Raw genomic sequence first — 14,774 nt, forward strand, 5'->3', positions numbered from 1 at the left:
AATCCATCCAAGGTCCCCATAGCATATTGCCTCTTAAAAACCAGTACAGTATGATTCTTCATCATATGAATTTCATTAGGTCAGGCTGGATATAACATGTCCTATTTTAAATTGAGATTAAATTCCCTTTGCAATAGTGGCAATTTTGCAATTAGTACTAATAAAAGTCTGTGTACTGTATATGAAGCTAGAATCTTGATAACATTTAATAGAATAGCAGTGCACAGAAAATATGCAAGTTTTTGGTATTCAGCTATACAAGATGAGACAAATATGTGTTATTCATTTAACAATTCAAAGTATTTTGGGGCGGACCTTTGAGGCTAAAAGCTTAAGTAACAGCCAGGTCCATACTCCATCCTTAGCAGAACCCAAGTAGACTAATTCAGCAACATTCCTTGACACTTGTTTAATTTTAAACATGTGTGTAAATTCCCTGTTTTTCCTGGGAATGTTTACATACTTAAAGTCAGGCAGGGAACAAACTAGTAACTTTCTGAACTGTATCTTAGGCTGTACCTACAGGGTAAACATATCATGCTCAACAGCAGCATATTAGGCCTGTGCAAATAGGGAAGTATTCAATTCAGATTTGGATTCAGCTGATTTGGAGGGCAGCAATTCAATTTGGAGATTCGGATCACTGTCCTGAATCGATTCGGTTGATTTGGATTCAGATTCAGTGCTGATTGGGAAAGATTTGGTGATTTGGATTGACTGGAGAGAGGCAGGCACAGCCAGGTGGCTCCTCTGGCTGTGCCTGCCTCTGCCCAGGCAGGGGGAGCCATAGGAGAAGCCCCCATGGCTGCTTTGCCCAGCCTCAGCCCTGCCAAGCCATGCTGCATGGGTACCAAGCAAGAGGGGATGATTCCCACTGCCCCCTGCTGCTCCGCGCTGCATGGGGGGGGGGAACTTTGCCATGAGCCCTCAGAGGCCCCCATTTGCCGCAGCCAGAGCCAGTGAGTGTGGGGCTTTAAGTGCCTGGAGGTTGGGGCCGGACAGGGGATGGAGCCGGGCAGGGCAGCCATGGGGGCTTCTCCCATGACTCCTCTGGCTGTGCCTGCCTCTGCCCCAGCACAGGCAGCCACAGCGGCTATGCCCTGCTGCTGCTTGCCTAGCTGGTGCAGGGGGGTGCGATGCAGGTACAGCTCGCTCCAGGTGGTGGCAGCACATAGCTCCCACTCCCAGCGCTGCTACGCCCACATCAGTTGTCTTCATGTTTTGATGTAATGAGTGAATGATGTTCAACAGTTTGTTGGGACAACCCAGTAAAAAGGCTTTGTCTGTTGACTGTATCGAAGGCCTACGTCAGAGCGGTATAAATTATGTAGAAAGAGACTGCCTATTGAAATGGCTGAAAAATCTCATATCTACAAGTCTACTTTTTGCAAGACACTCCAATAAAGATCTACTTTATGCTGCTACTGTATTTACTCTGAAAAATGCTTATTTCAAACCAGTATATTTGCCTTTTTAGTCTTTTAAAACTTGTTGAAAAAAAAATCTGCAAAACTAGTTCAAGAAATATAAACAGTCAAGGATGGATTTACATCTAGAGCCCACAATGTTTGAATATGTTCTAAATTGGGAAGAATGAATTCTCCCATTCTTTTTATTGAGGACCTGTCAACTTGGGAAATTCAGTGTACAGTAAGCTAGACCATGAATTTATATTGTACTAACTGTATGGACACTGTTGCTTGTACTAAAAAAATTTACATTCTTGCTAATTGGATACCAATTTCCTTCGTGTAGACAGGCTCCTAAATTGCATTCAGACAATGTTTCTTTACAAATATGAAGGCATAGAAGTTCCTGACTCAAAGAGTTTCTGCTTCAGTAACCTTTAATTGCTTTTTACAGTAACTGATCAAACAAAACAACTAAAATAAAACTGAATACTTCCTGAGAATTAGAGAATACTTAGGTCTATGCTAGAATCTTTCAAATGCTTAAATAATATTTTAAAATATGGTAAAATCATTCAGCTATTGTATTATACAACATTGGAGAACTCAACAAGTAATGCCAAATGGCTGTAATCCACACTTTACAATTTGGGAAATCCTCATCCCAACTGTTGCCAGCTTCAGATTATTTACACGTGTTCATAAATTTGGTTTTTCTTTTTTCCTTTAGCAGTAGTAAAATCTGCATTTCTGGTTTGTAAACCATCAGTACAGCAGTCACAAAATTAACACCGTCTATCTTTAAGACGAACTGTTGCTATGAATAGGAAGTTATGTATAGTGACAATATTATTCTGATAACAGAGAATGAGATTTATTAAGAGATTTCAAAGCAAAGAAGTGTATTCAGTACAAAACTCTTAAGCCACCACCACTTTTTTTTTTATGTATACCATGAAATACTTTCTCTTAAAGATAATGATGTAAACTAACCAAGAAAATGTAAATATGTCTGTAGCAAACAAAGAGTATTGCTTAGTGATGAAATGGTACATGCCAAATGCTCTTGCTTATTTGGCGTTCTTTATTTGCTTTTCTACAACTGTTCTACCTCACTTGAGCTACCAAGACTAATCATAAAAAAATTTCTGATGATCTTAAAATGTAGGAACGCGAAAATATAAGGTGCATCATATCATTGTGCTCTGGTACTAGATAACTCAGATACAACATAATCTGTAACACCTCTATCTTCATCTCCTTATTTCCTGAATTGAGCTATAAGTATCATCTAGATTGTAAGTGACAAACTCTGTCCTCAGATATGTACATATAACTGACCAGAGTCAATAGGCATGTGTAGATAAAACAGGGGGCCCTAAATTGAACTGGCAGGTTTAAAAAAAAAAAAACACTGCTTCAATTTATGGCTGATTTAAACCCCTGTGTCATGCACACACCCCACTGACTGATCTGCCTGTCTGGCAGGGAGGGGAGGGGGAGATGTCAATGGACAAAGCACTGGAACAGGTTACCCAGAGAGGTTGTGGAAGCCCCACAACTGGTTTTTAAGATCAGGCTATGCAAAGCCTTGGCTGGGATGATCTAGTTGGGAATAGTCCTGTTTTGAGCAGGGGGTCAGGCTAGATAACCTCATGAGATCCCTTCCAACCCTAATTTTCTATGATTCATAGCACTTCCATGACCAGTCAGGTACCTGCAAAAAAAAAAAAAAAAAAAAAAAAAAGAAAAATAAAGGCCACATATCCCTGAGTAGGGGTGTGTGGTTGCCGTGGGGAAAGAAGCAGCAGCATAAATTTGGGATTTCCTGGTATGTAAATCTGGCTCCACGCTGCACATATGCAGTGTGGAGAACCAAATCTTGTGCATGGGGAGTGTTTTGCTGCACTTCAAAAGCCTTGGAGGTGCAGCAAAACACTTGTGCGCTCTTGTGTGGGTGTGGCCAACGTGCTTATCTGAACCTGTTACCTTGTATTCAGCAGGCAATGTATTGAATTTCAGCTGTAGGTAAACATGGAAGCAAGAACCTTGCCTTACATTAGCCAACTTCCTCTTTTAGTCAGGAAGCATGAAAACAACAGAAACACCATCATACTCTTCTCCCTCCCCACTGACTCCCTCTCCTGAGGAACTTTTGTACTCACTCACAATACAGACTTGTAGAAAACTGATTTTTGCAAACTACTGACATAAAGATGACAAAGAAAATTCTGGTTCTCCAGTGTTGTACATGCAATAGAGCAGGGGTGGGCAAAATGTGGCCCATGGGCTGGGTGCAGCCCACCAGGCCATTCTATCCAGCCCACAGGGCCCCTAAAATATTTAGAAAATTAATATTTCTCTGCCTCTGGCTGGCTGTCACGCAACCCTCAATGGCTTGCCAAAACTCAGTAAGCGGCCCTCCACCTGAAATAATTGCCCACCCCTGCAACAGAGGAAACACTTTTTGGGCACCTTGATATTGTCATACATCTTAAATGTTCGATTTCTTTTCATGGTAACTTAAATTTTGAATTCCTGAGGCTTATAATGTTTGGTTCTGCAATGATTATAACACCCCTGCAGTGTTTTAACCTTGTACTATTGATATAGGACCTTAATGACATCTCTAACAACTTTTTTTTTTAAAATTTTGTTTGGTGAGGGAATTCTCAATCAAAGTTTAGTATTTTCTTCAGCAGCCTGCTTGGCTTTAGACAATAGCTCAAGTCTGTGTCTGTTTTAATAGTGAGCTCCTTGGGAAATAAGCCTATTAATCTCAGTTCATTTTTCAAAAGATTAAATTTGTGTACATAACAAATCCATTGTGCTTATTTCATCATGCTAAATGGCAGTCTCATTTCAGAAGTCCCAGAAGCAAATAGTTAACCATTTCAACTGAAATTAGCAAAGGACTGACCCCATCAAACCTGAATTATGATTACTGAAGCAGCATGGGAAAGATGAGATAAAGAAAATTCTGCCACAGTGCAGAGCAACTGTAAAAAACACCCATCAAAAATACAACACTTTATTTTACTATAAAAATACTCCACATAATTAGTTCTTTTAGTTGCAACACTTAATTTACTTATAACAAAGAATTTAGTGTTGTAGAGTTCCTAGTATAAGCCTCTAGCTGGATTTTCACTTTAAACACCCATTTTCACCCTTCAGGTAGAACTGTTGTCATCGCTCTTGTTACTACAATTTGGCACAAGGACTTGGATGTTAGTTTTCCTTTATCTTTTCCATGTGAAAAGCATTAGTGTGATCTGACTTAGGAGCCAGACCACTAAGAGACAGAAAGGGAAAAAAAAGATAAGAAAATTGGGAGGGGGGAAAGAGATCACAGAGACAGGAGAGATATGGGAACAAGAATAGTGAAAGGCAGAGAAAGAGAGAAGCCAGTGGCAGAAATTAAATAAAAGATGGGGATAATGATGATAATAGTGTTTATAGCTATTTATACTTCTGAGAAGTGTAACTTTCAGTTTTGAGTTTTACCACCAAAATAAGTATTAAGGTACCCATAAAACAACACAAGTGCCAGTGAACCACAATCTAAGAAAACATTAGGTTGTAAGGCAAGAGCTACATTTAAAAATATCCTTTCATGTTATATTCCCTTCCTTCTCTGTACCTATACACACTCTAAAGTTAAATGTGTGGTACCATGTACCCTCTCCCAACCCTTTTTTAAACTCCTGTTGTAATAGGAAACCCTGCTTAACACTGGATGCTATACTTCTTTGCACTAAGTTTAATTATAATGATTGATCAAATCCCTTTAAATCTAAAGACTTGCCTCTAATCCACTCTAATTGTTGTTACAATATATAACTATATCCTCATGAGGTTGTTTGTTAAATGTTTGGGGTACTTTAGCACCAAGATTCAATCATATAGCAAGGGTCAAATTCAGTATATATACTTCATTCATTCAAATCTAAGCATCGGAACTGGCAGAATTATCTGTGTAAGAAAGTGAACATGATTTAGTAAACTGAGACTCCATTTCCTACTACCTTTTGTTCTTTTTAACTTTTTAACACATGGATTGTAGTGAGGAAGGGAGGCAGGAATCTAAACACTATGTACAAAAAAGATTGTAGAAAAAGCAGAAGTGAAAAACAAATTACAATAAGGGTTGATGATGATGACAATGATTATTATTACTGAGAAAAAAAATCTGCATTTCAGAAAGCTCCAATCTGGGTTCTAGACACTGACTGTATTTTCAATATTTAAAATAGCACAAAGCTCAAAAGGGCACTTTTTCTATGAAGTATTGGCAAAGCAATTTTGAATTTTTCTGTTAGTTTCACTTGCATTGGAGGGAGGTGGAAGTAGAGTGGGGAAAGGGAGACTTACGAAAAACAAGGTTGAAGGAAATACTACTTAAAAATAAGAACAGTACATTTTCTGCTTGAGGGTCAGATTAAACCTTTATACTTTAACTCTTTGGTATTATTCCTCACATGCTAAGTTCCCAGTTCAGATCTGGCGGCATCTGTACTCTACATTTTTCAGCCTATCTGACCACTAGCTGCTTTAATAGTAAATCTATATAATCAAAAAGATTCCTTGTGCTTTCTCGGAAAACTACACTACAGAAAGCATTTGCCTCCACATTCAGTTCACCCTCCATGTTTCTTTGTCAACTGACCTGGTTTACAATACTGCTTTTGCCTCCCAGCATAATAAGAAAGCATCTCAGATGTGCATGAAGTTGCTAAGCTTTAAACTCTGTTAGCATGAAGTATGGGATGCATCACAAAAGCAGTAATTGCTCTAGTACAAACTTCTCTCATATTCTCCAACATAAGTCAGCACAAAGGTGAATTTGAAAGCTATCAGATTTTTCAACTGTGCTTAAAATACTCTGATCCCTTTCACCCCGAACTATTAGCAGACTAAAATAAACACACTAGCAATATTTCTGCTAAAAACATCTTACATATTTATGTGATCCAACATCAGTAAATAGCCTTTTTTTAAAAATAAGTACCTTGGTGCTTTTTCTTTTCAGCTCAGGATTTTCATCTGCAAAAAATGAAAAAGGGAAAAATTCTCCCATGAACTTATCACTGATCAGCGAGACCTGTTTCTTCCCCTTCCCCTTCTTCTAAAGGACATGATTCAATACAAGCCCCACCCTAGCAGCCAGACAATAAAGCTGCAAATAACTTATTCTGATCAAAGCCCCATCTGCTTGGCAGCAGCAATTCAACTGCACTTGTGGTTTTTGTATGACTGCAGCTTCTGAATTGAATGATCCTTTCATTTAGATGGAAGTTTAAACAAAATATGGTAATTAGCATCAACCACTGTGGCTTTCATGGCTACTGTCTACAAAGAATTCTCTAATAAAAGAACTTTCCTGCTTTCCCATCCAATTACATAACATTGTTGAACAATATAATTTAAATTTAAATCAGCCAGTTTTTTTATAAAAGTCATTTGCCCTTAGGCTTGCCTTAAACCACCTATCAAATGCTTGAGACTTCAGATAAAGATCTTATCTTAAGGTAATAGCCTTACCAAAATTTGGTTCTGCTTATACTGAGCAGTGTGTTTGAAGTTGTTAAAGTTTAGCACTAATGCTAAAAGCATAAACCACCTCTCTACAGTTTGAAAAGAAAGCAGTATTCTGCTTTGTACAATGCCAAAGGAATCAGGCACTGGTAGGAGGTACAACTGCAGTAACATTTAAGATGCATTCAAGCAATGATGCTTGTTGTAAATGAGACATCAACAACACATAAATCAAATAAAAAAAATCTCTCAGCTCTACAGACACAAGCTTATCAGACATAACCACTTCAAAACTTCTTTAATTAAACCAGGGCAATTCTTTTTGTAGACATGTCCAGATACTTAAATCCCTTATCACATTAAAGTCAATGGTGAAGAGTTTAAGCATACAAAAGGAATAAAACAGTAACAAATAACATTTTAGACCCGCTATGCGTATTAGAACCATTTGGAGCCATTTTATTTCTTTTTTATTTTCTCCCAAAGTTTGTAGTGCTGCACAGCCACTAGCACTGATGTGGCCTAATTCCGGTGATTCTGCTAAAAAACATTATTGAAATCAGTGGGAAATGCAGGTACTCCACATCCTGAAGTCAGCAGGCCCTCCTTTCCAGCTTTGGGTAACTGCAGTATCAAGGGAGCTTCCCATCGTATATAAATAATGTCTCCAATAACAGAGGTTTTAATGGACCTATACATCATTATGGTTTATATAATATCCTTTCAAAAACATATTTAATTTACAGTTAATATTCCTCAAGTGCACTGACTCATAATGCAAGATCTAAAGACAAGTATATGATACACCTGAAACAACATTCCCACCCTACTGAATACTAGCATTAGCCCAGATACCATCCCAGTACTTAACCATCAGCACACTCACTTTCAATTCAACATTTGTCCTCCATTACATTTCTCCTGTGAGCCAACTCAGTAAATATTACTGATGCTCCTGGGGATAAATAGAAAACATATTTTGTGCCAAAACTGGGCAGAAGAGATTTACCTAGGTTACAAGTTATATGAAATGTAGTTGCAATTACACACAGCCATTATTATGCTGTTATTTTTTATGATTAACACCATTTGTTGGGAGAACTGTAGCTCTCTTTCAAGTATTTATAGATAAAATTTTGTTTTAAAGGAAAACACATAAACCATTAGTCAAAATGTGAATTTATTTTGGTGAACAGCTCCTTGTAGTAGTGTATGGAGAATCATGCATTTTCTCCCATTTGCACTCTCTCCATGGGAAAAATTGGGAGTCAAACTCCAGAAAGCCAACATCTTATCCTTCTTCAAGTATCTTCCCACCTGTAGGAGAATACATGCAGAAAATGACAACTTCACAGCAGCCAATCAAGTGGCAAGCTGTGATAAAAACTATACATGTCCCCTTGTTAAAAAAAAATGTTATTACACTGTCCATCCAGTCCTGCTCATTATACCATCTAGCTATTGTGTCTTGTCTTGGGCCAAGAACTGGCATGTGTTTTATTTCTGAACAAACACCAACACATGAATTGCACCTGGCCACTGCCATATGCACTGACATAAATTAGGTAACACTAATCATGGATAAATACCTCAGAAACAGAGAAGTGACTGGTGAAATAGCCACTGGCAAAATGTACATTAATTATATTGCCAGCCAATCTGATTTTCTATAGATTCACTACATGTACCCAGTAGTCACATTTCAGTTCTCCCAAGGAGATTTGCTTCAGAAAGCTCTTTCTATTACAGCAGTATTCTCTACTTGCATTGGTTTTATCTGCATATTTATATTATCATTATCATTGAACAGGTTCTCATGCAATTATTTATGACCTGGCAAAGTAAGATGAAATAATCATGTAAGTGAACAGAAAATGATAATGCTTTGGATTTATTAAGGGACTAGCCAATTGGCTGTCAAGAATGATGGTGGGGGGAAGTGGGTGGGGACAAAGACCCGTGCCTGCCCCCCCCATCTAGGCCCACTCCTCCCTTCCCTCCTGCTGCCTGGGGTCCAGGCCCACTCCCCCCCTCCACTGCAGCAGTGGAGGGAGAGGAGGAGCAAGCTCAGGCTTGATGTGGGGGCCATGGGGGAGGACCGGGCCCAAGGGTGAGAAGAAGCTAGCCCATCATGGTGGTGGTAGGGGGGCACCAGGCCTGGGCCAACACGGCAGCAGTGTGAGGATGGGAGGCGTGGGAGAGGGGCCGACATGGGGGAGGAGTGGGCTACAGCCCGAGGTGGGGAGAAGGCCCGCTCCTTCCTTCCCCGCACTGCTGCCAAGTTGGGCTGAGCCTGCTACTCACCCCCTCCCTCCCACCACTGCAGTGGGACAGCTTGTCCCCCCACTTGGACCCACCCTTCCCCCTCTTCAGGCCTGGGCCCACTCCTCCTCTCCCCCCACTGCCATTGCCACATTGACCTGAGTCCACTCTTTCCCCCTGCCCCACTACAGCACACCCGCTTCTCCCCCCTGTATTGGGTCTGTTCCTACCCCCACCACCACCATGTCAGTCCTGCAGGTGGCCTTCCCCCCCCGCAGCATCCCAACCCCACTCCTCACCATGCCGTCACCACCTCCAAGTAGCTAGGAGGGGGATGAGGCCAGCTCCAGTGGCATAACCCCCCTCTATTGTCATTGCCTGCAGGGAGCAGGGCGGGGGGGGCAAGGCCAGTGCTGCTGGCCTTGCCCTTCCGTTCCATCCACTCTGTTTCTGCCACCTCCAAGGAGCAGGGCAGAGGTGGGGGCCAAGGCCAGCTGTGCTGGCCTCCCAGCCCCCACTCCATCCCCTGTGTCCCTGCCATCATGACAGCACTCCACTGCACCATCACCTCCTGTGCCTATGCTATATTCGCACTCTGTTTGGCTGTTTCAGTCAGCCAATCAGAGCATGAATAAAGTGTTATGGACAGACAGACAGACAGATTGAGGCTTTTATAATATCAGAACAATTTGTTAGGGAAGGCATTTTAAGTTACTATGCTACAAAACATGAAGGAGCATATTTTGATGGAAAAGAAAGTCCAGCATTGGATTTAAGAGATTACTATAGTTTTCAGTAGTTGGAACGACTTAGCCTTCAGCCTCATGCCTTACACCACACCAGAGGCATGAAATAAACCCACAGAAAAGCAATGTCTGTCAGGCCTTATTACTTAAATATTGAAAGCTGGATAAGTATCTCACTTAAAAGAGACAGTGCTTAATCTGTAATCACTTCAAAGGGATCTCTAATGACTTGGATTAAACTCATCTTTCTTCAGTTTAACTGCAGCTTTGATGTTCTCACTAATCTTCATCTGACCCTCAACTCAGGAAAGCATAATCACACAAGAGTTCCTAAAATATGACAAGTATAACTAACGTGCCAAATGTAAGCCACCAGTTGGTTAGACTTGGCAATTTAATGTACTAAAGGTCTTAAGTGGCCTGGACATCATGTTTATTTTTGTTGCTGCCTGATAAACGTTCTTCAGATATAACACTGATACTGTATCATCAAAACATAGAGAACTAAGATACTTTAAGTAATTATACTATTCCACATCTTTTGCAATAAACTGTTACCAGGGAAGATATTCAGAATTTGTCTGCATGCAAATGTTTTCAGTTTCACTATCATGACTAGAAAAAAAAGATACATTCAAACGGGTACAAGCTGGAGTGCAAAAATATAATTCCATTGTGCATATGCACATGAGAAGTTTTTAATAAAGAAGGAGGGATAGTTAATTTTACTCTTAGGCCAGGTGTGATCTATCACTTTTATTTATTTATTTTTAAGAATACTATACTTAACTTAAAAAACCCATTGAGTAAGGCAAGATCCTCAAGGCTCTATCTTGTCACCCCTTCTGTTTAACGCGTATCTGAGGCCATTGGGTGAGACTTTGGATTTCTGAAGTGTGGTGCCAGCTATCTGCAGATAACACCCATCTCTATCTCCCCTTTTCATCCAACCAAGGCCCTGCAGTCTTTACCCTTACTCAGTGCCCAGTTACAGTTGTAGTCTGGATGCAGATCAGTCAGTCAGCATGTGCATAATCACCAGGTCAGGCAATAGCATCCTCAGTGGCCATGTGCAGTTCCTGTAGTCCCCCACTGAACTTATTCAGCAGACACTCATTGACAATATGCAATATGGTATATGTTTTCCTACAGCTATAGTCTGGGTTGTCATGAAGACCCCAACAGTGGAGGTTGGTTGCATACAGCCCTTGTCAACTCCACAACCTAGTCAGCGAGGCCCACTGATAGCATGGCCGGTTGAAGTCAGGTGGGCAGACTGTAGCATCTATGATAAAAAACTTGTTTGGTGCTGATGTTGACCTCCATTCCTCACACCAGAGGGTCTCTGCTGTATGGTCCTGGTGTGGCAGTTTGGACCACAGTATGTGTCATGATGATAGACATGCAGCAGGTGTATTTAAGAGACTGTCATATAGTGGCAGGCGTGGGTTCTCCCGTAGCTTGCTAGTTGCAATTTCCTATTGGATATGAGGGGAAACAATGTTGCTCAAGACTGGGAGCCATGGTACAGGGGTCACTCAAAGAGTTCCCCAAATGATGCGCATCATTGAATGTAGCTGCATATCAACAAGTTTGGTGCATGACAACCAATTCTAGATTGGTGTATAATACTTTGCTGCAGAGTACAAAATGGCAAGAGCTAACATCCTTAGAGTAGATGCTCTTACACCCCACGATGACCAAGCCAGATTAAAGAGGTGGTTGAGTGTCTTAACTTTAATTGCTATCTTTTTAAAATGTTCATGACAGCTCAGTGTCTAGTTGAGCATCACACCCAGTTGAATGAATTGTGCTTCATGCCTCAGCCTCTGGCCATTCAGGCAAATGTTCAGCTCTCGGGCAGCAATGGAATTGTATAAGTGGAAAATGCTGGAAATCATCTTACTGATGGTTAGCTGGAGGTACCATGTCTTGCAGTAGTCAGCCAGCTTTGCAACAGCACTGTTCAGCATGTGTTCTAGCTTAGAGAAAGTCCAGGACTGGAACCCACAGCAGATGTCATCAGCAAAGATAAAATTAATGACTGGGTTTGTGGCAAGTCATTGGTGTAGAGGTTGTACAAGGTCAGAGCAAGCACTGATTCCTAAGGCAGTTCCTTTGTCTGTCTTCTCCAAGAATTTGTCTACTTACCTATATGCACCCTGAACCATCTGTTGCAGGGAAGCAGTTCAACAACATCAGTCATCCATATAAATAGAACTCTTGCTATCTTTACAAGCAGTCTGGTGTGCCAAATGGTGCCTGTCTTGAGGTTCCTTCGAAAACTGTTTTTTAAATTAATGTTGTTAGTACAGGTACTTGGCCATATTCAGGGCCAGATTAACCCTTTAGTGGTCCCTAGGCAAACAAACTTATGAACCCCAGGTTGGTCAAGACCCCTCTCCCCACCCCAGCACTATCGCCCCCAGGGAGCAGGGTTCAGAACTGCTGCTAAGAAGCAGCCACATTGGCAGTGAGACTGGCAGAGGAGAGAGGAAGGGAAGGGAAGGAAAAGGAGGTGGATGGGGCCATTCATGCTGCCACCACAGAGGAAAGGACCCCCCCACACACACACACACAGAGCTCAGGGCCCGAGACATGTGCCTAGTTTGCCTATACATTAATCCAGCCCTGATCACATGTACTTCGACCTTGTTAGAAACCTGCTTTATCAATACTCAGGATGTTCTCCACCTCTAGGAGTATGCACTGCAGAATCAGACACTCCAGAACTTTAGAACAGACAGCAGTGATATTGGGCAATTGACTGACACCTAGTTTGGGTCTTTTCTCGGTTTTGGGTGACCGATGACTTTTGACATGTGCCAGATTTTTGGCAGCTTTTCCTCACATGGGCCCTCAAAAAGGGTGGATGAAGATGAAGAGGTTGAAACTGAATCCAGATGACACAGAGGTGATGGTAGTAGGCAGACTCCATGATCTGGTTTGGGGGGGAGGAAAGAGACTGGGTCATTATTGATGGGGTTCAGCCTCCTTGTGTCACTGAGGTCTGCAGCCTTGTGGTGATCCTGGCCCCCTTGCTATGCCTGATTTCTCTAGTTACAGTGGTAGCTAGTAGCATTTTTCATCAACCCCATCTGGTACAAATGCTATGAACTTTTCTTTCACATTCAGATATGGCCACCATCATCCATGCTTTCACAAACATGGGGCTAAACTACTTCAATGTGCTCTCCACAGGGCTGTCCCTGAGGACAGTCCAGGTGCTGCAGAATGTAGGCATGATGGGGGTGAGTCACTGGGAACACATTACTCCAGTGCTCCAGAGCCTACACTGGCTTTCAGTAGCTTTTTGGGCAGTGTTCAAAGTGCTGGCCTTGACCTATAAAACCCTAAATGGTCTGGGTCATATATACCTAAGGGACTGCCCCATCCTTTATGCTCCATCATGACTCTTAAGTTTAGCCAAGGACACCCTCCTGCAATTACCATCTGTGCACCAAGCCTGCTTAGCCAAAACACATGGGACTTTGTTCTCAGTTGTTGCTCCTCAGCTCTGGAACTCCGTCCCCCATGAGGCCCGCAAGAGCCTGAACCTGGCTATCATTCAGAAGTAGTGTAAGACATTTTTATTTGGGCAGGCTTTCAACAGGAGGGGTTTAAGTTCTAGGTATTCTTTGGGGAACTATTTTTATTAACGTTTTATTATTTTATCCATTTTATGACTCTTACTGTAAGCTGCCCTCAGCCTTTCTAGGAAGACTAGCATAAATCTAAAATAAATAAACAAAAATAAATAAGTAAATATTTTTCAGCTACAGAAAGTTGAAAGGAAACAAGTGACTGTCAATTTATGTTACTATGGGTGCATCTATATGTGCAATTACTGCAACATAAATTCAGCACAGTTCACACTAGAGTGAGCTCCTCCTAGGCACAGAGTTTACATTTGCACCCAGGATTGCAGCAATTTGAGTAGGGGCAGCCCTCCTGGGCTGGCAGGAGGGCTGAGGGGTCAGCCCTAGGCTTCAGGTGGCAGCATCAGGCAGAGGGGTTGGCTGCAGCATGAGGGTGCTACAGTTCAGAGCTAACCAACAGGTACTCCCTTGTGCCCCAGCCAGCCCAGTCACTGTCCACGTGTGTGTTACGGCACCAAAAATTACTCTGCTGTAGGATAGTACTGGTCCTGGACAGTGCTATCCTATGACAGAGTTAATTAATTTGCTGCAGCATAATATGGGTGCACATGCAGAGAGATGACGATGCTTTTACTGCAGAGCTAATTAATCAGCTCCACAGAAAAGCACACATATAGATGCACCCTGTTTCTATCAAGAGAATATCTTGCTTCGCACAATCAAAATAATCCATGGAATTATTATGCAGTGTAAATTTGGTTAAGTTGTATTACTATATTATATTTATTTGATGAGGAATTCCGTAGTAAAAACTATACATATATACAAATAATAGGCCAAATACAGATCTGTTATAAATAAGTATATTTCTAGGCAACTGTATAACAAAATTTGAAGTAACTGTAAAATAAAAATTTGCAAGTTACTATGATTTTCTGAAACAAAGGCCTTGTCTGCTGCCCCTGTATATGTCCAAGAGATAAGTATAGTCTAATGCAAGGCTGTTCAATTTCCATGTGGCCAGAGGCTGCATGTCCTGCTGGCTGTACTGCAAGGGCTGCATACCATAGTCTCCACCATGACAAGCCATGGGTCTCCTGGACTGTGTGCCATATGGATGCTCCAACCACAGTACAAGATTTCTGCACAGGCCCCGTGCATCCACATAGGCCCTCCCACCTACACTGCTGTACCTCATGCTTGCATGGCCTTGGACTCAC

The 14,774-nt window shown here is 41.5% G+C and overlaps 1 protein-coding gene across 1 annotated transcript in view; it reads right to left on the reverse strand.

Moving 5' to 3' along the window:
• The window catches only part of SPSB4 (splA/ryanodine receptor domain and SOCS box containing 4), a 217,826-nt gene extending 211,386 nt beyond the window's left edge, over positions 1-6,440 (reverse strand). Inside the window, exon 1 of the mRNA XM_090054490.1 lies at positions 6,421-6,440. The gene's annotated coding sequence lies outside the window, so the exon portion shown is untranslated. The remainder of the gene's footprint in view (positions 1-6,420) is intronic.
• Positions 6,441-14,774: the final 8,334 nt, after the last annotated feature.

The sequence above is a fragment of the Crocodylus siamensis genome, chromosome 6 (genome assembly GCF_052110815.1).
Source record: "Crocodylus siamensis isolate JL-2025a chromosome 6, ASM5211081v1, whole genome shotgun sequence".
Classification (NCBI taxonomy): Eukaryota; Metazoa; Chordata; order Crocodylia; family Crocodylidae; genus Crocodylus; species Crocodylus siamensis.